Raw genomic sequence first — 26,861 nt, 5'->3', positions numbered from 1 at the left:
GTGATATTATTAAATGCTATACCACATGAAGGGAGAATGAAGAAAACCGGCTAATCCATTAGTTAATCAAAAGTACTCATTTTGTGTGCACCATGTGCAAATCCCTGTTATAGAACATGTCAGTGTTATTGAGGAATCCATAATAAAATAATTTAATTGGAATTTAAACACAAAAAGTGCCAAATAAGTTGTACTAACAGTTAGCAACTATAGGATAGAACAAAAAGTATTAAATTTGGAGTCAGGAAACATGGGTTCAAAATCCAGCTGCAACACTTACCATCTACGTGACCTTAAGCAAGCTGTTTAACATCTGTAAGCTTCAGCTCTCTTGCCCATAATACAGTTGCAGAATACCTAACTGAGGAATCAAATGAGATAGAATATGTAAATTCACTTTGGAAGTGCTAACACTGCATATATGAAGAGTGTGACCAAGCCCTCATAGGAGACTCCTTTGATAGGATCCTTGATCTCTTCTGTCTTCTCAAATGGAAAAGGCAGCTTTTCTTTGGGGCATTGCCTCCCAGTAAGGCAGGCCTTACTGCAATAACCACATTTGTACATACTTAGTTATCATCACCCTCAAAACTTAATATTTTATGCTGGTGCCCCACCAGAAAAAGAAGTGTTCTTGCTTCTTTTTTATATTTGCTGTCTTGCATGGAAGAGAACCAGCATACTTTAATTATGAATCATAAAGAAGTTGTGGTAAAAGTAGAACGAGAAATTCTGTACAAGAAAATGCCATGTGAGTTACTTGAAGGCTCCATGTACTCTTGCCGGAACACTCAAGCATTAAAAATGTTAAGGTTAAGGATGACATGGCCAAGCGTGATTTAAACATGGAGGCCACCACACAGTGAGCGTTCTTATTAAAGATCCATGAAATATGTCATCATGTGCTATCAGCAAATAGAGAATTGTCTGTCAACAATGAAATATTCTCTTAGGAGTCAGCATCAGGAGAGAAAATTGACCTTGACCAACTGTTAATTATTGCTTCACCTTCCAATCAGTAACTATCAGATCACATTCCTAAATCTTAAATAAGTGTGTGATATTTGCAGAGTTTGTGGCAGCAAATGGAGTCCAGGTGGAGCTGCATAGAAAAACAAGAAAAATGGCTCCTCACCAGAAACAAGAGAGGAGCATGGGAGGACAGATTCAGACACCCCAGGCTCCCAAACCCCCTGTTGTGAAGTAGATTGTGTGTGTATGTGTGTGCGCACACCACATAAGCACACGTTATTTATTTTTAAACAGTCTCACTTTATACCGAACTGACAATGCTCTTTATTTTCATTATGTGTTGAAGAAAAGAATTAAGGGGTAGAAAGAAAAGAATTGTGAGAGACATTGCTCTGATTCATTCAAAGCTAGGCTCCAGGATTGGCTTTGTATTTATTTAATATATCAAAAAGCAACAAAACATCACAGCTAAAGAAATAGACACTCAAAACTTAAATTGAAAACGTAATTCTGAAGCATCATGGAATGACAAATATAGCATTTAAAATACATTATCTTCTTCCCGTTCCTTACAAATTCAAAGGTGGCAATGCATATTAAAAAAGATCTGCTTGAGCTACTAGTGAAGTACCACAGTGAAAGCATGCAGGGGCACTCCCAGCTTCAGGAAAAGTAAGTTGCTTGTCCAGTCACTGAGTGGTCAGCACCTGCTTTACAAATCTTTTCAACATCTGGCTCCATGCTCTTCACACAGGAGTTCACGCAGGCAGAGACATATTTTTTTTTCTTCTTAATCATGCACCTTTTAAGATTCATAATTTGGGATGAGCAAAAGGCTCGGCAGGAGGTGGGGATGAATTAAAAACCATAAAATTGATGCTATCACTCTGATTGACATACCAGTAGTGCAGCATACATTTCCTGTTTGTCAGGAATGAAAGGTGTTCACATTCTGTAATAATACCTAATAATGTTTTGGAAAGACAAACTGCTGTCTGACTACATTTTACCAGGATGGATTTTTTTCCTCTTTCTATCAGCACTGAAGTCAGAAGCTAGAGTGTACATTACAACCCTATATAAAGGATGACCTAGATATTTAATAGCTGCAGCTATTCCAGTCCACTACCTGGACCTCCCCAGGTCTCCAATGCTATATTCTAGCATGCCTGAAATCACCACTACACCTTAAGACTAATTCAGGGAAGCATCCAGGGAGCTAGATGTCCAGGAATGCCATAATAAACTTCAAAGAATGAGTATCCTTTGCTCCCTATAGCTGTTTCATCACAGAATTGGCCAACCCTCTACCTCTTAGAGGTCTGTCTGACAATTAACATTTTGTACAGGGTAGTAAAGACAATCTTGTACATAGGGATCAGGAGACCTGACTCCCTCTAGCTGCCATGTCACAGACCATCTAAGCAAGTCAGCCATTTAACCTTCTACACCTCAATGTCGTCACATTTAAAATAGACTCTTCTATTTGCCTTGCCTTCTTGAGGAGTTGTTGAAAAATAAAAGCAAAATTACAGCTTTATAACTTGCATGCATCCTCTGTCATGTAGATCACAAATATGATTATATATTTGTTAAATAAAGAATTTGGAGAATATTTAAAATCCTCTATTCTGGGGCAATAATTTGGCAAAAGGATGAGGAAGAATCAATGAGATACTAGATTTTATGTGACAGGGTAACATCAGAAAAAAAATCAAAATGGCAGTTATAGCCATTCAAGAATTATTCTTTTAGTCAAAGATATATCCCTCTTTTAGCCAAAGATATATACATCTTTGGCTGAAGTTTTAGCCAAAGATGTATCCCTCAACTTACTGCCCTGTTATTACTGTTTACATCCCTATGGAGTATCAATTGTAGATACTGACTACTAGCATTTAAAACATTAAAATATTATTTTGGGGAAACAAAGAATAAAGGGAAAAGAGTAAATAAATCTGAAAATTTTAGGAGGAAAATAGAATAGGTATGTTTGTATTAAGTGTTTTAATGACACATTTTTTCATTTTCATCTTTTGGATTCTGTTATTCCCACAGAAAATTTCAAGAAAATAAATGCAAGATTAGTGCTACAATCATTGTCTAACAATACCAAGTTTCAAGTGTCAGGCACTACAGCCTGAACAACCCTTTGTCTCTGGAATTATCAACACAGACTTGGATGATTTGGGAAGCCTATGGAAAACTGACCCAAATGAAAAAGGGGAAATGTTTTGTAGACCCTGCTTTTGTAATAATACTATTGCAAAGGGATCAAAGTGCTTTTGAATACAATTTATTACTGTTGTTTTTACTAAATCCAACAAAGGTTTTAGGCAAAAACAGGTTTCAAGCCTTCTGCTTATGATTGCACTTCGTGAGACTTGACAATGCTTATCTCTGTGTAATTTTTAAAATCCATGTTTGGTAAAAAGAAAAGACATTTCTCCCAATTCTCCAAAGTTACTTCTAATGAAATCTGCTCATTGATATCCATGCTTACAGATACAGTGCAAGGGAAGTTCAGCAAAGTCACTCCACTACACCCAACTGGTCCTTGCTAAAACTTGCAGAAATTGTAAGGAAACTTACTCAGGATTTGAGGCCATTTAAATCATGGCCTGACTTAATTTTATATTCACTAGAAGTGAAGCTAAAAACAGAATGTATGGATCATGTCCTCATAACCTTCAAGTGGCAACCCATAGACTGCTGTCTGTTTCTTGAGTTAGATTGACAAGAACTGGAAAGAAAGCATTAGCAAAACGGATCTTGAATGCTACCAGCTGAAATCTACCTAAATCCCCCAGCAAAATATAACTGAAAAAAATAAGAGGTTCACCTCTTAGTTCTAGTCATTGAGAACTTGAAGGTTAGGTTAAGCATATCCATCCCTCTATTTGCTAAATTACCCAAATGTGGCTATAAAAAATAACATTAAGTATTCAGGCCAGAAGTATTTATCAGAAGGATATGATTTACATGGCTATGTACCTCATGGAAACCTCACAGAAAAATATAGGTACAAATATGCATAAATCATATTTATATACTTTCTATAAAATTAGACTGGCATTAATTAAATGGCAGAAAAGGCAATGAGAGCATTGTTTGGAGGGTAGCTTGTTCCAAGTTCTGATTATAACTTGCTTCCCAAAGAAGGAGCCGCCTACAGCTTAGAAGACAGATGAGAAGATCATCATCGCAGATTTGCTGTGAACAGCTCTGCTCAGCTCTGTCCCTGCCAGACTCGGGGCCACACACACCCTTCCAAGATGGCTAAAGAAGATTCTCAGAGAGATCACTCTCTTCTTGCCTCAGATTTGGCAAGGGCAGAGTGTGGTCTTATCTTCGGAAAACTTGAAACCTCTCTGTAGAGCTGGGAACTGCTCTCAATAGCAAAGTTGTCACCATCCTCATCACCACACCTACAATGTACTGAGCACTCACTATGTGCTAGGCACAAAATGCTTTGCATTATCTCATCCTATCTTCACAATTATCCCATGAAGCAAATACTATAATTGCCCACATTTCATGAAAGAAGAAACTGACACCAAAACTTGCCCATTGTTACAGAGATGGTGACAGTTGGCACCTGAATTCAAAACAACCACACTCTTCTAGAATCTTAACTTATAACCATCAGAGTAGCTTAATCAGCTGCAAACAGCCCATGGACTTGACTTTTTAAAACTCCACTTCCACTTATAAAGCTCGTCCCATTTATTTATTAATTATATAATACACAAATACATATATTTATCCCCTACAGAGTGCAAGGAACTGGGTTAAGCACTGGGAAGTAAGCAATGAACAAGACATATTCTCTACCCATGTAAAGCATACATTCTATCATATATTCCACATAACGTAGCCTCATTTTTTTTTCTCACTAATCTTATGTTCTTTTCTTTTCCTATTATCTGACAGTTTCCAGGATGGCTTTCAGTAGGTGGGCAAAATGTTGGCACTACCACAATTCTGCTGAAGTTAGGAAATAACAACTTGGCCCCTCCCTCCTAATTTCTGCCTCTCTTTTCAATTTCTCAGTCTTCATGTCTATTATCATTCAGGTACCCCCTGTCTTCTGGTTGTCCATAGTCACCCACTACTATATCCCTCTTCCTCACCCATGCCAACCCAGACCTGCCCTCAACTCTACTGTCTCATGTATCTCTACTTTTGTCCTTCAGTCCTTCCACATCCAAGCCTCAGGGTTAATCTTAGCTCCCATTCTTCTCCTTAGGGAGCAGCTCTGACATGTTGTGGGAAATGACCACAGAAAAACTCTTACATGTTACATCAGGAAATATCTGTTTCTGATAAGTCACAAATTTTATTTTCTCAGAATTTCTTTAGTGGGTTTTCCCTTAGAATCACTCTCTCATGTGGTAGTTATATTCGATAGAACTTATTGCAGGTACATATGGACTAAATATGTTCCTAGGGGCTGGTGAGTGATGTTAAACAGTGGATAATATGCTTTGAATTCCAACCAACCAAACTACAAGTGACCTTCTGGCAAAGTCATCCTCAGTAACATATTCCTGTCTTCACTATTACTAACAATAAACAGTGAAAAGGAGTAAAAAATAAGTTAAAAATGTATTAGTCTTTAGCATTAGAGTGATAGGAATACATAGTAATACATGCAATATAGAAAAAGAAATAATTTAAATTTAGGGATGGCAGTCGTGGAAGCTGCCCACATTTGACAACTTTTACATTTGACAAAAGACAAATGTTTCTAGCATGAGGGATTCTCAGGTCAGCAGAGAAACCCTGAATGTAAACGACATTCAAGAACCTCCCCTAATTTTTCCATGAGCTTATAAGACTCATGAAGGTAAAGAACACATCTGATTTTTCTTGACATTATAACAGCATCACTTAGCACATGGCCTGAGACCTAGTCAGCACTTAATAAATGATTACTGAATGAAAATATGTCATGCTATACTTATCTCCAGCCACCCCTGAATCAGCAGAGCCCTCTGTTGACCAGAAATCCCTACACAAGACTGGATTTTCACATTTATACTTTTCCCTCAGGGAGCAATTCTGCCTATATTGCCTTTTTTTTTTCCTTCTAGAACTGTTGAAATGAATCTTTAAGGCCAACTTCAAAAATTGTATCTGTTATGACTCCCCTGGAATGGGACCTGTGAGTGAGATACTGGTGCCTGTGGCATCTCAGGTTAAGTAGGTGGATGTCTGTCTCTCCCTTGGGCTGACAGAGTCCTGGGCTTTGTTTAGGGATCGGGAAAGTGTTTCTTGCCTACCCTAGATCCAGGAACTGAGCATGGCCCAGCCCAGAGGTTGTGATCCCTTGGGGGTTATCTTTGCACCAAGAATAGGGACAGCAGCCAGTGGGAAGGGGAGATTGACTTCTGCGCAGTGCCAGGGACCCATCCTATTTTGCATTGGAGCCCTAAAAATTATGTAGCTGGTCTTGGACCTAAAGAAGAAACCATTGTGTTGCCCCTTGAGCAGACATTTCAATCCCTCTCTTAGTTGTAGAGGAACTCTCTAAAGGCAAAGGGTCCATCATTCATCATATCAGCCTCTGGTTTTGCACAGCACTCTCCTCTCAGGAGACGTTGCATAAAAGCGTGTTGAACCGACTTGATAAAGAGAAACATCATTTTATTTTACCCAAAAACGTAGATAATCCCATATTCAAATTACCTGGATGGATCAGAAAATGGACTAAATAACACAAATTCTTGTTTGTTTTTCTCTGAGACTATCATTCATCTTATTCAAGAGGAAAATTTTACAAATTGACCACACTGCTCATAAATGCTTTTTTTCATATTAATAGAAAACCTTTGGAATCTAAGCTTGTAAGCTCATTCTGGAATATTGTCTTCTACAAAGAATTGAGTACTGTTGAAATATAATTGTGATTAAATTATTGACTCCTCATCTTCCAACTACTTAATATGTGCAAGGTATAATAGTGGGTACTGTTAAGAGCTGATCTCTCCGTTTAGTCTTCAACTTGGCCCAGACCCAAACCACTGCAGACAGTTGCCCACCTGAAGGGGGAAATGGGAGCTGAAGTCTAGCGTTCACTCTGTTTGCCAAGCCATACACTCTGGCATGAGGTTGGCTGTGTCCACCCAGGGGAAGTGGTATTTTTTTTTCTAATTCTAACAAAGTCCCTTATGGGCTAAAGGCTGTCTTGGCCCTGCTCCTCCTTCCACACACCTCTCCTAAACTGCACTTGGCCCATCTGTGATTTCTTTTCCCTTTCCAGAGTCATTGCTGTTCTGTTGAACATCCTTTCTGTTGCATGAAAATGCCAAAGTAGAGGAAAAAGAGCGCACCATGTGATTTCCCCAGGGCCAACATTTCCCCAGGGATGGTTCTGACTGAGGGGACACAAAAACAAGCAGTTTAACACCAACAGATATCCTGTCCAAATTCTCTTTTTATAGCACAATGTAGCTGTATTAAATACATAACAAGTAAAGTGAGAATTGAATGTGAATTATGAACCAGAATTATAGTCATGATACGTCAGCTAAACATGAAAAGAATCAGAACTTCTTATTATATTTTATTGGCAACAGTTTTGCCAAATAGGTAGTTACTCTTGAAAGATGGCATCTCCTTGAAATTAACTCTCAACTTCTAGCAAACATTTAGATGTCCCCACACTCCTTAGTCAACTAAGAGTGATTATTTTTATTGCTGCAAGCCATATATGTTTGTTTTGGAGAACATGACATTAATCATGATTAAATTGTGTAGGCTGAAAAATACCTATTACCTGCAAGAAAAAACAAAATGCAACACAGCTGTAAAAATATTTGCCAATCTGTAAAAATTTGTGTGGATTTTCCAGCAAACTAGCAATGAAAATTCTGAAATTTATATCTAGTCTTATGAGAATCTTCAAAGGTTTCTCTAAAAGTGAAGAAGAGGTCAATCGGTTTACTATTTCAAATAGATATTGCCTTACCAGCATACAAATCATACCAACATTGTCTATTTGAGCTGCTTAATTGTGACAACTCTGAGGCATTACTGGGTAAAGCAAATCATTCTGCTCCTATTACCTCTCTGATCTGCCCTCAAATGGGATTATACCTATGTTTCCAAGGCAGAGAAAGCACCTCGGGTGAATCCTATCAGCCTCTGCTATGGACTGAATTGTTCCCCCCTCATCCCACATTCATATGTTGAAGCCCTAACTCGTCATGTGACTATATTTGGAGATAGGGCCTTTAAGGAGATGATTAAGGTTGAATAAGGTCATACAAGTAGGTCCCTGATCCCACAGGACTGGTGCCTTTATGAGAAGACAAAGAGACACCACAGCCTGCTGTCTGCCATGTGAGAACACAGTGAGAAGGTGGCCATTTGCAAGCCAGGAAAAGATCCCTCACCAGAACCTGACCAGGCTGGCACCCTGACCTCAGACTTCTATTCTCCAGAACTGTGAGAAAATAAATTTCCATCATTTAAACCACCCAGCCTACAGTATTTTGTTATGGCAGCCAAAGAATACAGGCCCTTAAGCAAACTAACTAAAATAGTATCTATTATTAACATTTTGGTAAATATGTATAAAGAAGTAAGAAATGTTTTATAAGAATTTTTTAATTTTTATAATTTTATGACTGTGAATAAAAGCATCTTTAAAAATTAACTCATTTTTATTGATCTGTAATAAACATTCTAAGAAAACTGGCGTTCATGCTATGCAACCCTAACTTCAAAAGACTTACTCTTGCCTCCTGCCAATAAGATTATTGCTCTGAAATTTCTCCTAATAACAGAAAATCCCAGAACTACCACTCTTCAAGTTCCAACATAAATGCTGCTGCTTCTCTTAAACTTTTCATATTCCCTGCTCTAGTCTCCCTCTTCTGCACTACCACAGTACGTAATTTAAATATTCATTTATCATATTTCACCTTGTAATCTCCTTGACTTTTGCATATGCCTGCTCCTCCACTAGAGGACACAGATCTTGAGAGCAAGGGTCATGTTATACATTTTAGATTTCTCTAATGTCCACTGTGATGTTTTGTCAGTAGTGAGTATATATTGGCAGATGTGTGAAAGAATGAATGAATTGTTGAATGAATGGATGGATAAATGAAGAAACTGATTAATAATTTATGTATTTATTTATTTACCATTTTGTCTCATGTATCTTCCATAGCATCTGGGAGAATTGCCTTTCCACCATCATGCTTCCCCTTGATGGCACATTTATGAAAGGAAAGTGTTAATAAAAAGAAAAATGGAGAAACCTTTAGTTGCAATGCCTCTGATTTTTTAGGCACAGTACTAGTATAAATTACTTAATTCTTACTACTTTGCATTTCACGTTCCCCATTTTACTGACAAGAAAACTGAGGCTCTGTGAGGTTAAAAATACATCCATACCCATGCAGTTGCCAAAAAAAGAAAAGCTACAATGTAAGCATGATGCTAAAATCCAAGCCATATCTTGTCTTTCCTTCTCAATGGCCGTCTCTTAACTTTTTCCTCAGCCTTCTGAAGAAAGGTGAAAAGGATGTGTAGATATTTTCTGAGGCCATTTAACATGACCCTCTTCCTGCATCGGACTTGGAGGAGGAGGTGTTCTCTATTTCCCAATGATTTTCACTTCCTTGCCACTGCAAGACAATATCAACTCAGTTTCCTCTGTAATCTCAGGAGAGGTACCCTTAGCTCCCCTTAATTATAGTACCAACTGAACCAAACCTTTGATGCCTCTGAAGGTCTCATATCTCAGAGGGCTCCAGGGGTGCAAAGGAGTCAACTTCCTCCCAATCTAATGTTCCTGATGCCGCTCCCTGAAGTATAAAATTTGAAGGCAGAACAATAACTTGAGATTCAGGCAAATTTGAATTACATTTCAGGTCTGTCACTTATTAACTATGTATACTTTAATCTGTCTCAGTTTCCACATTAAATAATGTTCATGAATTCAGACATATCTGAATATATAGAAAAGGCTGGGAAGACAGATCCACTGAGGGTTAATTTACATTGAGTATGGAAAATCCCCTTCGTGAATATGGCAGAGACTGGCTAAATATTCACCAATCACACTTTTTCTTCCTGAGCACTTAGGAAAACTACATTTCCCAGCATCCTTTGCAGTTAAGGTTAGGCCCTGTCTTGGGAGTAATGTTCACCACATCCAGTCATGGCCACAAAATGTGTCATGTGATCTTCCTCATTCTTTGTTAGCCAGCCAGCTAAATACAGATGATACAGCAGAAAACTCTGTAGAGGCCCTAGAAAATAATTCCACCACAAGATGGAAGAATTGGGATTCCAGAATCACGGAATGGAAAGCTGCCAGAAGAAAAACCTGTAGTAGGTGAAGTCACTAAGATTTTAAGGTTGTTTTGTTATAGCACCTGGCACTAATTACCCTGACTAATACAATTTCTCAGGAGTCAGAGAATCTAAGTCTAGGGTAAAAATGATGGGTGGTCCAAAGAGAAAAACTATGATTTGTTCTTCCGCAACTAATGAGCATTGCTCAGAGTATTTTCTGGACTGCTTTCTTCCCTTCCCCATCACCACTCTCCCACACCCGGCTGGTACTAATGCCACAACTAGCAGAGGCCAACCTATCCTAAAGACCCTTCTCATTAGTCTCCACAGCACGCTGACAATACAAAGCAGTACTGCTTTGTGGTCTGCATAACAGAAGAGAAGGTGGAGAATATTTCCCCACTTTAACAAGAAATGGTTGGAGATCAGAACAGAGGAGCAGTAACATGTCAGAAGCAAAGACTGTCAGACTAGTTACCTAGGATGCAGGCAGCCCAGTCAGATGTGAGGAGACCAGAGCAAACTAAAATCTCTAGAGGGTTCAGCCTTCCCAGACACCCCCACAGTTAGTTGGGCAGAATTACGCTAAAAGAGGTCAGGTTTTAGTACCCATTTTCTTCCCTTCTGTATTTCCCTTTTATGTTGAACTTCCCTCATTAAAAGAATCCTGACTTTTCAACTAATGCTTTTGAGTAGCACAATGATATTGCACCTCCCTATAAAGGAGAATATTGGAATTACACGTTGAGTGAGGGACATGCTGAGAGTTGCTGTCCATCCTCCAGTGAACTGTGTGATAATCCTGTTAACCTTCCTATCAGGAGGTCATTAAACAATTTTGAAAGCTGTTTCCTCTCACATCATAACTGCATGCAAAATTTGATCTAGTCTTTTTAATATAAGCTGTTTGGCTGCACAGACTTAAATAACAGCCCTTCACCTGTTTTATATGATCTCTTCTTATACTCTCCTCAGTTCAGTTACTGAGTGCCTTTGTAGCCCTTCTCTCAGTTTAGGTATTGTCATCTGTTTTGTCTTTGTTCTCGATTTCAACATTTAATGCATTTTCTTTCAACAGTATAGCACGCCTTCTCTAGTTCCTTTTGATACCTTGTTCATCACTTGCACCAACCCATTTTTCACTCATGTCACCATGTCACTTTCCTGTGCGTTAGTCTGTTTGAATTTGTTGTAATTGTTGTTCTTATTGCTGCTGAGCTATTTCATGAAACTGCCTATTTCTGTTAAACCCAATTTATTTTTGCATTTCACTCAATCTTTTTTTTATTCCAAAGACACTTTACCACGCAGTTTTTTTTCCTTTCTTCCTTTCCCTCCTTTCCTCCCTCTCTTCCTTCTTTCCTTTCTTCCTTTCCTTCCTTCCTTTCTTCCTTTTCTTTTTCTTAAATAAGTATGCTAACAGCTAAGTGATGTCAGAACTCCTGCCTGAATACATTTACAACAAACACGTTTTCCGTTTTTATCTTCTGATCATTTAGTTCTTTCATTCAGCTTGAAAACTCGATTTCCTTTCAGCTCCCTAGAAACATAATTTTTACCTCCAGGACAGAGAGAACTTACATTTTTAACCACACTTGAAAAATTGGGTAAAATTGAAATGTACTTCTGGTGGCTTAACTAACACAAAATGGATTCCTAATCTCTGGGGGAAGACTCCATAATAAGACCCTATCATTGAATTAGGAATTCAAGCATTAAGAAAGTCAGTTTTCAGGAGTGTCAGGTTTGGGACTTGACATTTTTAAGAAATGTCTTTGCAAAACAGGGGACTAGTTATCATTGGATGAAGGACACTGATTTAATCTCCAGGGGTGGCTGAACCCGATGTCTGGGGTTCTTCCAAACATTTAAAGTCATTTTCCAAATGTTTTTGATGCAGCGCAACCCAAAAAGGATTTTGGCAAGTGTGTTTTCCCTTCATTTTAAAACCCATGCGTATTTCAAGGGAAATGCAATCCATATGTCTTTGATTCATTTACACTTAAATCATCTAAATGCCATTGTGTAAGAGCTATTTGATGTACAAGAAGCCTGTGAGCCTGTTTTATAAGCCTTTTTAAGCCTTATTTCTTTGAATCAGAAAGTCATGTTTTGCCGGCCCTAAACAGAACTTGAACTGGGAAAGGCTCAAGTTCACTTCTAAACTGAAAACCCGCAAAGTTTTGCGTGGCTTCTGTACTTAGCAATATGTTTCCCCTTGCCTAAAGCTCACAAACACCCAGCATTTCTCTTCTCTGTCTCACATGTAGTGAGAACAGGGTAAATCAATTTTTGAATCACATTTTACTTGTAAAATTCACATTTTGAACCTCAGTTATCTCCCAGGCACTGCCAGAAGTTAAAATAGCAACACTTGAAAATTAGGCTTTTGCTCTAAAAGGGCAAAACAGTCTATAAAGTACATAAATTACTGCTTCTGTACATTTATTTGTTTGACAGGTTTAAGATATAAGTGTGGCTTACATATGGATTTTCAGGATGCCAGATTGGATGCTCCACGAGCTACAGTCACAAATGTAACCTCTTTTTTTAAGACTTATGTTTGGGAGAATAGAATTGGAACAATCTTGCTGTTCTGCACAAATCTAATTGCTGTGTCAAAACAGCAGTGGAATATGATGAACATTTGCATTTTTCTCATTTACTGGCCTTTTCTTTGGCTTTAACCATACTTACAATAGTGGTCAAGGAGAAAGTATCTGAGGCTATTTGCTCTCTTGCTCCCTGAGACTTAAAAATATTTCAATGAATTATGAACTAATACTTTTGAGAGGCAAAATGTGAACCTTTGATCAAGTGTTTGGAGATACCCAAATGATTAACACTGATTTATATGGACATAGAAACATGTCTCGAGAATAGCTAAATCTTTCTCAAGCAAAAGCACTAATTATCTTTAAATGTGTGATTTCTTTGTTTTTATTTAGACACATCTTAGAAGTTGCATTTTATTGAGAAGGAAGAAATGGTGATGGTGTGATTGTCTGCAGAGAAGCAGTATTTTAAATTTGCATTTAAAACTTAGGGGGTGGAGATGAAGTTAAAAAGAAACAAAGAAATCCAGGTGAATTTAATTATTCCTTATGGGCTCTCTCCAGTTCACATATATGATAGACTATCATATTTGTGTAATCAACAAGACTATGAAATTCAAGTTTGGAAAAAAAAGGATTTAGGCACTAAATCTAGAAAAATGTTAATTTTGCTGAGATAATTAGATAGCAGAAAGTGTTGGATTTGTTCTTTCCCATGGTTAGTTTTCATTAACTACCAAGTCTTCATGATTCTCTGCAGGCAGAATTATTAGTATTCTATTCTTAGGAAGAATGGTGCATGACTGACAAAGAATTAACTTTCAAAAAGTGTGACAGAATACTTTACATTGACCCATGCATATATTTTCTTTAAAAAATGCTTTTTCTCCTATTAAAATTTTGATCTAAAACAGTTTTAAATTTTAAATTAAATTCTCAAAATACATCAGTTTAGGGAAGTTCACAACCACATTTTCTCTATTTAATTTAAAATACAAAGCAAAGAGCTTGATTTATGATTTTGCTGCTGTTTTACCAAAGTGAACCAGAGGGTATTGATTAGGATTGTGCAATAACTTAATAACTCCAATTTTGGTTAAAACGACTAGTGTTATATTATATAATTTTATGCCAAGATTTATGAGATTTCATTTAAATTCGGGTGGCCCTTTAAAAACTTAAAAAAATGAAGCTGGGAAATACTTCCTGACCCTGCATTGCTGCTCTCCATCTTGTTCCTTCTTGCCATAGCTTAATTCACCTCCACCTGGTAAACATAAAAGCTTTGTCTGCTCATCTGTCATCTCAAAATGACTTGCTGACTATCTTGAGAATACATATGATTTAAAGCCTATTTGCCCCACCTATTGGGTCAGATTGTCTCCCTCTCCTCTATTTGCAATAGAAGTTCCAAACTCAAAAGAAACACAGCCAGCACAGATTGTAAAATAACTGGAACCCTTGCAGTATAAGAGGACATTAATCAGGCTGTGAGTCTCATGAGAGTGAATTCCAGCCCTGGGAATTCTAGCTCTTCCTTCTTATCTTAAATGCATCTGAAAATATCTTTATAATGCCCCCTTGACACACATATTTACCCACCACAAATGCACACTCACTCACACATTTTCATGAACACAATACAAACACACCTACAGGTACACATACATGCAAACATATACACAAACTTCAACCTAAATTCCTTAGAAAAACCTAATTTTATAGATTCTATTTCTAAATACAATTCTGAGTCCCAGACATACTCAACTACACACGTTGAAAGTTTGGAGGAGAAGGAAATCCTTTCAAAGAGAACCACAATAGTTAAACAAACATTTGTACAAAGGGTCAAATTGGTTATTTGATCTAAATCCATATATGAATGCACTTTTCCTATCACTGCATTAGCACTTGATTTCCACGTATTATTTTAAAACTTTCATATGTGACTTGATTTGAACAACTACAATACACAAGTTCTGTTTTACAAAAGGATACCCTTTAGGACTCCCCAAATTATACAGTTTTCTCCAGGGCATATACAAGTCTAAACAGATTGTTCGTAAAATGTAATATATTGAAACACATAAATTTACTTGAAAAAATTAGAAACATATCAATTTAGCTAAAGGATATAGTGTTAATTGCAATCTTTTCCCCCATGATTATCTTTCATTTCTCTAAGAAGAGTTAACATATCCTTGTTTTTCGTCATTATATTTCCTTAGTTATATTAATTTGGTATTCATAGTTTATTACATCTAGTAAAAAAGAAGGCCCTGTAGATTTCTACTCATGTTTTACAACTAATGGTCTCAGCTGGTTCTAGTATCAGGATAACTGGGTCCTAAAGTTTGGATGTTTAAGGTCAATTACATTCATGCCACCCAAGCTTATAATTGACTACCATCACCCAGGTAAAAATTTATGGAATATGTAAAGTAGGCAAGTTCTAAATGGCTAAACATAGTCTTCTTTGGGCTATATTTAAATCACTTAGGTGTGTAGGAATTTGAATTTCGTGCTAGCAGTCTTTGGGGTAGTGGTCCTCTCCAGCTGTAAATAAGGGAACAGTATGAGATACGCAGAACCCATCTTTGGCCGCTTATGTAACATCTACCCTGTTCTCTTGTCTCCTTCTTGATCCTCTCCTTTTTGAACTAATCTCAGGACATAAACATTACATCCTTAGTCCTCTTTACAGAACAATGTCCCCTCCGATTGCTTGCTCCAATTCAAATTTGGCTTTTCCCCAAAGGCAGAACTTTCTTTGCAGCATTTTTTTAGTAAAGGTCTTTCATTCTTTTACACTTCAGTACCGTGCAAATGGGAGCATGATGAACTGCCCCCACTTCACCCCCTCCTCATTTTGACCTTCTGTTCAAGGGATTTCAGGTTTCTCCTAAGAGACCATTTTATGCTTACACTATAATACAAAAATAAAAATAAAAAAATCCTTCTACACCAAAGTCAATTTACTTGTTCACAAAACATACCTTCCTTGTTTATGTCATCTTCATGTGGCTTCCAGGTTATAGCCTCCATATTCATCACGGAGGTTACCCAAATTACAGGCTTCTTCTGCCTGAATGCCTCTTTATTATCCTGAACAATTTCAATGTCCATATGAAAGAACTCCTCACCATCCTTTCATAGCTGTTAACCATCCTTTCAATTCTAGAGGGCTCACCTTCACTCTTCCGCCTTAACCCTTGTTCATGTCTCCTCCTAGACCTTCTCAGGAACCAAAACTCCTCCCTACTCTGGAAATCAGAAATTCTGCTCTCCTGCACTCTGACCACACCTTACCTTTCTGCTTCCCTTCTGGAACCACTTTCTTTATACATGCCATTCCATGTTGTAGAGCAAGCTTGTCCAACCCGTGGGCCGCGTGTGGCCCAGGATGGCTTTGAATGTGGCCCAACATAAATTCATAAACTTTCTTAAAACGTAATGAGATGTTTTTGTGACTGCTTTTTTTTTAGTTCACCAACTATCATTTGTGATAGTGTATTTTATGTGTGACCCAAGACAATTCTTCCAATGTGGCCTAGGGAAGCCAAAAGATTGGACACCCCTCTTATAAAATCTTTAGAACCCCTCCTGAGTCCACCCTATTCCTTAATTGCTTTATTTTCTTCCTTATGGAAGCTCACAAGCACCCTTGACTCCTTCGCAGCTACATCATTTTGTCACATATTTTTAGCCCTGGATTAATCATGCAAATTGTCCATCCCTGTACTCACCTCTGAGTTTGGTTGACAATAGTAATACAAACTTATAGACTGGGACTACTAAATTTTTATACCCTCTAACTTCAGCTTGCCTCTTTCGATTGCTCGTAAAGGTTTTACTTGTCCTCTGTCAGTTCCCACTCTCGTTTCCCTTATAATTCAAAACATGTGTAATGCCACTCAAAACCCCTAGCCAACTCCTATGCTTTTATTCTTTGCAGTGAATGTCAACTCCTCCTTCTCAAGAGAGAAAATTGAGGTTGCCAATTTAACTAATTCAACCTCAAAACCAACTTTTTCTTCTGTACTTTCTTCATCTGTGATCTTTAGCCATTCAATTGTGCAAGTCAGAAAACAAAATAACATTCTTAATTTCTCATTCTCCTTTGCCTACTACAAGCAGGCTGTTACCGCATATTTTCTATTTATTCTCCCAAATGTCTATTTTCTTCTTCTGAACCCCCTTCCATCATGTTACTTTGAAATCTAATTATCTCATCCTTGGAAATGTCTTATAATAGTTCCCCTGTCTTCAAGTTTACTTTGCATACTTTATCAATAGTATAATTTCTAAAAAGTAAATCTGGCCCTGCCACTTCACTTCTTGAATTTCGTTAGAGGTTCCCCACAGCATGGCAAACAAGCCATTCAGAATCAGGTTCCTGCATCTCTCCCAACTTCTTTTCCCACAGTTTTTACAATTTAAGCTCCAGTAATAGAAATCTGCTCATAGATTCCTGTGCTCAACGTATCATTGCCACCTTTGGATAAGGACAATTTTCTCCCCTCTTGCTTTTCTTGGCAAACTCCTATTCATTTTTCAGACTTTTTTTTCAATCATTTCCTCTGTTAAAACTTCCCTGAGCTCTTTCCTCAGAAATAATTAATTAATCCATCCAAAACACTATTAAAGTGCTGGAGCAAACGGGAAATCAAGGAAGGCTTTCCAGAGGATAGAACACCTAATCTGAGATTTAAAGCTTGAGCAACCATTGGCCAGGTGTATAGTTGGGAAAACAGTAATTTCAAGTCAAGTTACTGCAGGGAGGTTGTATGTTATTACTCCTTCTGGACTGTAACATTCCCCCAAGACAGGGTCTGTGTCTATTCCAATATTGTATCTTATCACAGTATCATATACAGATAAATCAAAGATCCAATAAATCTTTGATAAAGAAAGGAGAAAGGAAGGAAGAAGGACAGAAGGACAGGATTTCACTACTTTAATTTTATCTTGTCACTTGTGTTTTACCCTTATGGACATTCCTTAAAGTATTTCACACAGGAAAGAGCCCTTAGACTATCTATCTTATTGCTACCAAAGGGCAATGGTCAAATAAACCATTTATCGAAAAAGAAGACTGAAAAGAGTTATAATAGCACTGCCAGCAATTTCAGAGTGAGAAGAGTGAGAATAAGGCAGATTCATAATTAATTTACTCTATATTTATACCATAGTAGCTAGGAGCTGCTAACTGTATGTATATATACATAAGATATATAAATATACATATATCATACACGTAGATATACAATGATTATATGTGTGTGTATATGTGTGTATGCATACATATACACATATATATAGTATCCAACCTTATATATAATGAGGAATAAACATCTCCCCTATAAATACGTAATAGAAGAAGTCAGTCTTTCAAAAGAAATGAATCTCTAAGTCATCAGAATACACTCTGATTCAATTTATGGGATTTATGTATTCACTGAAAAAATTATGTCATCAAGGGTCAATAAAACCCTTGACTACATGAGGTTTTTTTGTATAAAATCATGTATCCAGACTTCTAGGAAATAATGCATAACCACAGATAACAATGATTATCTCAAAAATAAAGGACTATGAGAAATTAGAGAGGGAGATTATGTCTGTCTGGGATGATTAGGAAATAATTCACTGAAGATGTGATAGCTGTGCTGGGAATTAAGAGTAAGCAGGATCTGAACAAGAATAGAAGAGAATGAAGAATATTTTTAGTTTCATGAGCATTGGTCTAGAGAAGAAAAATGATAAAAATAAATATTGGGAACTGTGTCAGTCTTCAACGCTGTTCATCAATATCTGTTTTTCTTCTCCTGTTCCACATGTTTGGTTGCACTTTCTAGTTTCACTAACAATGAGTTAGGGCTATGTGACTAATTCTGGCCAGGGAGTTGTGAATTGAAGTGATGTTTATCACTTCTGTTCCATAATATTTAATTGCTAGTGCAAAACCCTCTAAAGTTATTTCCTACGTGATAGAGAGCAGCAACATTCAAGATGGTGGCTGTTCCCTTAGCCTGGGTCTTTGAGTGACTGCAGTGAACAGAGAACATTCTGGCTGGCCTGAAATGACTACATCAATTGTGTAAGAAATAAACTTGTGTTATTTTGAGACACAACTTTTGGAGCAGCTTGTTACCACAATTTAACCTAGACTATACAAGCAAATAACAGAAAGAGCAAGATGTCCAATTTGACAGGCATATGAGGAATATTAAATAGAGAAATAATAAGTTTGAAGGGGTAAACAAATCAATTTGCGGAGAAGCAGAATTTCAGCTTAAAGGGTTTGGACTTTATTTTATAAGCAATGGAGAGCTGTTAAAAGCTTTCAAACAGGGAAATATGATGAACAGAATTGTGCTTTAGGAAAATTAATCAAGCAGGATAGAGGATGCCTAGGAAGCGGAAAGACACTTAGTAATATGAAAACAAGTTATACTATTGTGAAAAGCCTAGAAGTCACGGAGTTTAAACTAGGGTAGTGGCAGTGGGAACCAATTTGACAGAATGAATAGAACAGTAATTTGCAGGTCCTGGCAACTGATGAGACCCAAGGGACTTATAAATCATTCCAAGCTTTTGATCCTGGATGATTGCTAAGATGGTGCCACTGCCACTTACTTAAATAGAAAGCAGAGAAAGAGGAACAAATTTAAGAGGAAAAGTGCATATTTAGGTCAAGTGTGACATCCAACTAGCAATGTCCGGCAGACAACTGGAAACAAATCAAATATGGATTGGAGAGTTATTTGCAATATGAAGCCATGATATGAATGAGACTGTCAAGGAAGAAAGAAGAAAATTAAGAATATAACTTTGGGAAACACCTGCATTTACACAACAAAAAGGAGAAGAACAAAGATATCAAGAAAGGTGTACTTTCACAAAATCGAAAATCAAGAAAGGAGGAAATTTCAAGAAAATGAGGGTAATTAACAGCACCAAATGTAAGGATGGATTAAAAATGATGAGTATTTTTTAAAATCTAGTAGATGTGGTGACTTTTAATGGAGCAGTTTCAAGTGATAACTGCAGGAGGAAGCCAACATTCAAAAGATTGGGAAGTGAGTCATGCAAAAAAAAATTGAGGTTGTGGTTTCTTTATATGGTGGAAAATTACTTAGCAATTAAAATAAATGGACTACATTATTACATAAGAAAACGTTCATTTCAAAAATACATTGAGTAAAAAAAGAAAATGGCAAAATTATACATACAATGTGATTCTACTTATTAAACATACAAATAATATAGGCATATATTATTTATGAATACATACATGTTATATGTGTATCTATATACATCATAAATACAAACACATGCATTGAGATAACTGTGGAAGTAAAATGTAACCTCTCCTTTAAAGATGTTAAATGGTGAAAGAAAAGAAAGAAATGGGTAGTACCTTGATAGATAAGGAGATAAGAAATACAACAAATGTTCACTAAATTTCCATATTAGATAAAGTCTTTTTGGCTTTTAATTTTTCAATATAAATTTATAGACAATGAAATAACTGCAATGAAGCAATCGTGTTTAATTTATATCCAGTTCTGAAGAAAGAAATATTTTCCTATTAGTAAACATTTTATGATATGGCGTGTCACAGATAGATTTCTGACTTTGGAGCTATGTAAATGAAATCTGTGACTTTGAGGAAATTATGACCACAGCTTCAGCTTCTTATCTGTAGAGGAGAAGATAATAATTTCCACCTCAAATATTTTTTATAAAGACCAGGAATAACATAAGTTTCTAAGTGTGGTGTTTGTCACATAGAAAGCACTCAATAAATGGTAGTTGTTATTTTCACTTTCCTTACAGATGATGAAGAAGAAAAAAACCATGATGCTATCCCTCCTGCATACTAGACAGTGATCTAGAGAGGAAGTGCAATACTGTGGTCAAATACAAGGAATTGGAAGCCAAACTTTCAGGATTCAAATCATGGCTAAGTTTCAAATCAACAAATTACTTGGGGGATCTTAAGAAAACTAACTTAGCCTTGTTGTGCCTCCATTTATTCATCTGTAAAATGCAGACGATGAAGAGGATGGTGATGATGGTGATGATGGTAATGATGGTGATAATGGATATGACTGTGATGACAGGATGCTCCTCAGGATTGTTGTGAAATTTGAGTTCATAAACATAAACTACTATTAAGAGGGTTAGCACATATTAAGGAAGGTATAAGTATGTTAGCTATTGTCAGTAATATCCTTTTAATTTTTTTATTGTAGAGTTTTAAAAATGTTTTTCCTTTGATGGGCAGAGCAGTAAATAATTTGAACAGATACTGCTGGGCTCCATGTTTCCTATGACCAGCCACAGATTTATACCTGACTCCCTGCACCTTAAGGATAGACTCTGTTATCATGCCATTGTTCAAATTATGCTTGCCCAAGTAGAGAATTATCCCATAATCATCTCCATTAGCACGAAAATCAAATAAAAATGATACTTAAATCCTCTCATTTATTGGGCAATGAATTTAAACTATTAAGTATTTACTATATGTGCCAAACACTGTTCAAGGCCTTTGGGATATGGCAATGAGCAAAACTGACAATACCCTTACTCTTGTGGAGCTTACATTTTGGATGCACTGTTAAATCAGCAAAGAATATTCTAAATTATGGTTTAAATAAACATTAGAGACTGTGTTCCCAATATGACTTAGATATAAAACAAATAAAATCAATCTACATTGTTTTGAAACTAAGTACATTTTCTTGAGCTATGTTGGCTATAAGCTCTTTCTGATTCTGAGATGTAATGACCTCACTAAGCCCACTATTAGAGGGCAGTGATATGGTCACCCACTGTTTATGAGCTATCTAATATTTTTTAATATTTCCCAGGTGCTTGGCATTCTGTTAACTGTTTCACATATATTTGTGTAATTCTCATAATAACCCTACAAGCTAAGTTCTATTATGATCCCCGTTGTATGCATGAGTAAACAGAGGCTAAAGTCACCCACGAGTAGCCTAGACTAGATATAAACAGGGAGGTGTTTCCAACCATGGTGCCCCCTCAGCAGCATTTAAAGAATGGCCACCAAACTCCATGTGCTTCTACAGCCATAATGCTACCCTTTACCATCTATGAATTTCATGGCTATCTTGGATTAAGTTAGGCTTTCAGTGTTCCATGGCTCTTAGTTAGATCAAGCATTCTCCTGGCCCTTACCTGATCCTCAGCTGAATTTAGGAGAAGCCCCTATACTGGTGTATTATTAAGCTCATGTTCTTAATAAACACCAGAACTATTGGTCCCCTGTTCCTACCTCCACAGTTACCACCACATTATTGCCATTCTCACCACTACAAAAATTCTAAAAGATGAATCCCAAAAAAGAAACCTATAGTTATAATTGATACTCACCTTCCCCTGAGAGACAGCCTAGGCCAATGTCTTCACGGCTTTCTCACTATTTGCCTCAGTCATCAATAAAAACACAATCCTCCTGAGTCATTATTCATCAACACCCAAGCTTTCTTTTCCATGTATCTGATTCTAACCTAATACCCTGCCCTATCATAACTCCAAACTCATTTAATATTTCCTCTGAAAGTCATGGCCTGCCATCAGCAGAGCCTCTTATACAGTATTCTGACCACAAATTTCTGAACGTACCATTTATCATCTCATTCTAACAAAAAGCTGCTTTCCCATGAGGGCTCTTTTTCCCCTACACCTCTCTCAAGTAATGACTGTTCTCCATCCCACATGTCACAAAACACAGAACCTGAAAGTGAAGGAGGTCTTCCCTTTGCTCTCATTAGTGCTTCCAGAAAATTTCTACTCTCCCTCCAGGGCTTTTCAGCTCAGGCCATCAGACTATAACATCTCCTTATAGTTGTCTACCAAAGATTTGTACTATCCTCCTATTTCATTGATTCATTTATATAAAAGCATGATTGGTATTAAGTTCAAAAGAGAAATGGAAGAGATTCATTGGAAAGAGTGAATACACACAACTGTTTGGAGGAGGAATTTTGGTGTAAGGAGAGTAGAAAAATGAGGAGGTACTTAGAAAAGACTGTAAAAAATCAAAGGATTTTGTTATTGCATTGTTTTGTTTTGATTTTATGATGGAAAATCTAGCAGCATGTCTGTATGACTAACCTCCTGATAAAAATGAATGAAATGTTCCTACTTCCAGTTAAGTCCAACCTCTCCATATTGTGCCCAGTTCACATCCCCACTTACTTTTCTCCTTCCTACATTATCTATGTAACCCTCTCTGCTCAACCATTTTCATCAGCATACAATCATGCTGTAATCTCTCTCTCTGTAATATTTATTAATAAATTTACATTTTTATTAAAGACCAACTGAACCTCCTTTGTAAAGGTTACCAATAACCTACACACCACCAAGCTATAATCAATGAATGATTACTTCTTGGTAGAACTCAGTGCAGTTGATCACATCTCGCTTTTTGGACCACTTTTCCCCCTGATGTTCTTGACATTACTGTATTACTGACAGTCTAATCTCTTTCTGGCTTATACTTTTTCAGTCTCCAAGTGTTGAGATATCTCAAGGGCTCAACGCTTTCTTTTTCTAGATTCTAATAACTCCTTAGTTTTTCTCATCCAATTCAAGGACTCACACATTTATATCTCCCGTCTAAACCTCTTTTCTGAAGTCCACATTTTTTCAGCAACTGCCTCCTCAGTATTGCCATTGAATACTTCTTAGGTTCTTAAATGTAACGTAACTACAGTATAACTCTTACACCATCTTCTTACTCTTTCTTACCATTGTTTCTCAGCTCAGTAAATAGCATCATTATTTTTCCAGTTGCATAAAATAGAAATCTACATTGTCCTTGAATTTTGTTTTTCTCCCTTTCTTTATCCAGCTCTACCTTTCAAATATAACCTGAACCTTATCACATCTTAACCATTTCCACTGCTACCACTCTATTCCCAGTTACCTTTCTCTGCCTTCTAAATTACTATAATGGCTTATAACTTACCTCATTGTTCCCATCTTTTTTCCACACAGTAGCCAGAGGGAAAGTTTTAAGTCTCTATCATACCACATATTATTACTAACCTATCTAAAATCTTCCCTATCTAAAATCTGGCTTTTCAACCTATTTAGAATGAAATTAAAATGCCCAATCCTTGTTTTCATAATCTAGCTTTTATCAATACTACCAATCTCATTTCTTCATATGTTCCTTCTTGCACACTACAGTTTGTCTACCATGTCCTTCTTCCACTTCCTGGAATACATCAAGGCTTATTCCTACCTGAATATCTTCATGCTTGCTATTCTTTTTGTCTGGAACAAGTCATTGATCTTATCATAACTTGCTCCTATATTTTATTCATGTCTGTGTTCAAAGATCGTGAACTAAGAAAGGCTTTCCATGACCAACCCATCTTTGATATTCATCCTTTCATGTGTAATTCCTTTATACTAATTTATTTTTATTAATGTGTAGCCACTACAAATTACATTAAATAACCTGTTAATCTGTTGATTTTTTCTGTCTCTGTCACTGGCACATCAGCTCTGCCAAAGCAAGAACGCATTGCCTAAAACAATTTTAATACTTGGTAGTCTTTCAATAGATTGTTTGCTAAATTCATGAGTAAGTGAATGACTTCATTTTTTAAAATAATACATTTTTATCTGGATATTTCAGAATCTAGGTTTTATTCCCCCTTTTGGCTTAAGTTTTATCTGAATTTTTTAAATTTTATATGCCAGATGTGAACATAGTTGAAAAATGTTCTGTATATAATTCCAATGATGTGTGCTTTAGAAATGTAAAAGTTATAAATTAATATGGAAGATCAAAGGTAGTTAGCACATAAATATAAGCATCTAGATAGACATTTTCACTTTAACATAGTCCTTGCAAAGCACAGAATTAACCCAGCTATTCAATCTTACAGGATACTATTTAGAATTGCTGCGAAGGGTTAAACGTAATATCACTGAGTTCAGCAAAAGAAAAGAAACTTGAATAGTCTTGGATGTCACACAGTCAACAGACTTTCTAAAATACCTATTGTATGATAAGAACCTGTGCTGGACATTCTGTGTTACATTTGGAATATAGGAGAGATAAAATAAAGTCTTTTACAAGTATAGTTTATAACTCAGTTGCTGCCACACAACATGCACATCAGTAATTCTTAGGAACATTTCCAAACCACATATAAATTAGAACACATTCATGAAGAACTAGTAATGTATGTTAAGAGAGGGGAAGGATAAAATGAACAAATAATTTTAAAAGAAGGGCCAGTTTAATCATACAAATGAAAAGGTTGATTTTTCAAATTGTTAAATAAACACAAACAGTAAAGAAAATGGAAGCAGCAAGGACAGGTGTGATTTTTCCAGAAGAGAATTGTAATGTTACATGGAAACAAATAATCTGATCATCTAATTTAATAATTATGGAATTGGGCTAATTAAATGGGGAAATAAGAAACTTAGCAAGGCCTTGATACAGAAAAAAGTTAAAACTTATGCTAATTTTCACTCAATTTTCAAAATCAGTGAGAATATTCCAAGGTTAGATGTAATAGATCCAACGTGATTATTTACCAAGGGGCTCAATGGGTATAAGGATTTCCAGTGAATAGCGGTCTAGTTCCCATAATGGCAAAGTAAGTAACATATTATCCTGCTGATGACAACTTAAAAAGCCGAACCTTTTTTTTTTTTAATTCTGTGCTCATATTTCAGGGATGATTTACCTCTAAATATAGCTGCTGTTCCTGGAGAGGGTCACTGAGAGATTGAGGGATACTTTTATTCCCTCAGAAAGATGTATGAAGTGCATTCATCCTAAATTCAATGATTTTTATATATGTATACACCTATGTAACCACTGCTCAGATTAAGACAAAATATTTTCTAACCACATAAATTTTCTCTCCTACCCCTTTTTCTCCATGTAACCTGCTATTGTGTCTTTTATCATAATCAATTGGTTTCGCTTGTTCTGAAACTTCATACAAATGGAGACTTTGCAAGGGAGTCAAATTAAAATGAAATCCTTAAGCCAGTTCCTAATCCAATATGACTGTTTCCTCACAGAAAGTTGAAATTTGGACATAGAGACAGACACACACAAAGGGAAGATGATGTGAGGAGCCCCAGGGAGAAGATGGCCACCTGATTGATGGGATGTATTCTCAAGCCAAGAAAATTCAGCAATTGCCAACACACACCAGAAGCTGCAGGAGGCAAGGAGGGACTGACTCCTCTGTCTGACCATCAGAGACAGCATGGCCTGATGACACCTTGATTTTGTACTGATAGCCTGCAAAAATGCAAGGCAATAAATTTCTGTTGTTTTGAGTCACCTCATTTTTGGCACTTTGTTATGCCCCACTAGGAAACTGATATAATACATAGCAAAAGTAATTTGAAGGCATTGGAAAGCATCCACAGCAGGTGAAAATTTAGGATTTACTATTTGTAAAGAAAAAAAAAGAAAAAAGAGAGAGAGGGAGAGGCACAGGAGGTAAATTACACATATATCTGACTTTTCCTCTGACAGCACTTTTCAGTTTGATGCCACCATACAGGTATTAGAGCTCAAACAGAAGGGAGAATTCTTAGTAAATTGATGAAACAAACAAGAGCTGGAATTTAGGATTGAAGGAGTAGCTATAAATTGAGGACAAATCCAAAGCAAAGGTAACTGCACAAGAAGGAGCCCAAATTATGCACATACATTCCCATTGAGCATTAACTGACTTCATAACTGCACATGCACTCCAGAAGAAAGCAACATCCAGAAAGCCAAAGAGCTTAGCAAAGATTTCAATAGCTGCCTAATTCTGGGAGATAAAGTTTGTAATTCAAGTCCAATCAACTTAGAGGATCTTGGTAAACAACTTAGATTTTCATTGGCACCCCAGAAAAGCCATCCTCTAATACTGGAGGCTATGTTAAATTATACATACACACACAAAGTCCAAAATCAACCTCTACAGATTAAGGTAATTCACT

The 26,861-nt window shown here is 36.7% G+C and overlaps 1 long non-coding RNA gene across 2 annotated transcripts in view; it reads left to right on the top strand.

Moving 5' to 3' along the window:
• Window positions 1–26,178, top strand: part of LOC129533684 (uncharacterized) — a 42,417-nt gene extending 16,239 nt beyond the window's left edge. The window contains exons 3-4 of one of the 2 annotated variants that reach the window (XR_010133902.1): window positions 20,685–20,934; window positions 25,941–26,178. This is a non-coding gene — a long non-coding RNA (uncharacterized lncRNA). The remainder of the gene's footprint in view (window positions 1–20,684; window positions 20,935–25,940) is intronic. The other variant, XR_010133903.1, reaches the window with a different exon arrangement.
• Window positions 26,179–26,861: the final 683 nt, after the last annotated feature.

Source organism: Gorilla gorilla, chromosome 4 (genome assembly GCF_029281585.2).
Source record: "Gorilla gorilla gorilla isolate KB3781 chromosome 4, NHGRI_mGorGor1-v2.1_pri, whole genome shotgun sequence".
NCBI classification, from domain to species: Eukaryota; Metazoa; Chordata; class Mammalia; order Primates; family Hominidae; genus Gorilla; species Gorilla gorilla.
The sequence above is the reverse complement of the archived record's forward strand: the minus strand, read 5'-3'. Positions and strand labels throughout refer to the sequence as shown.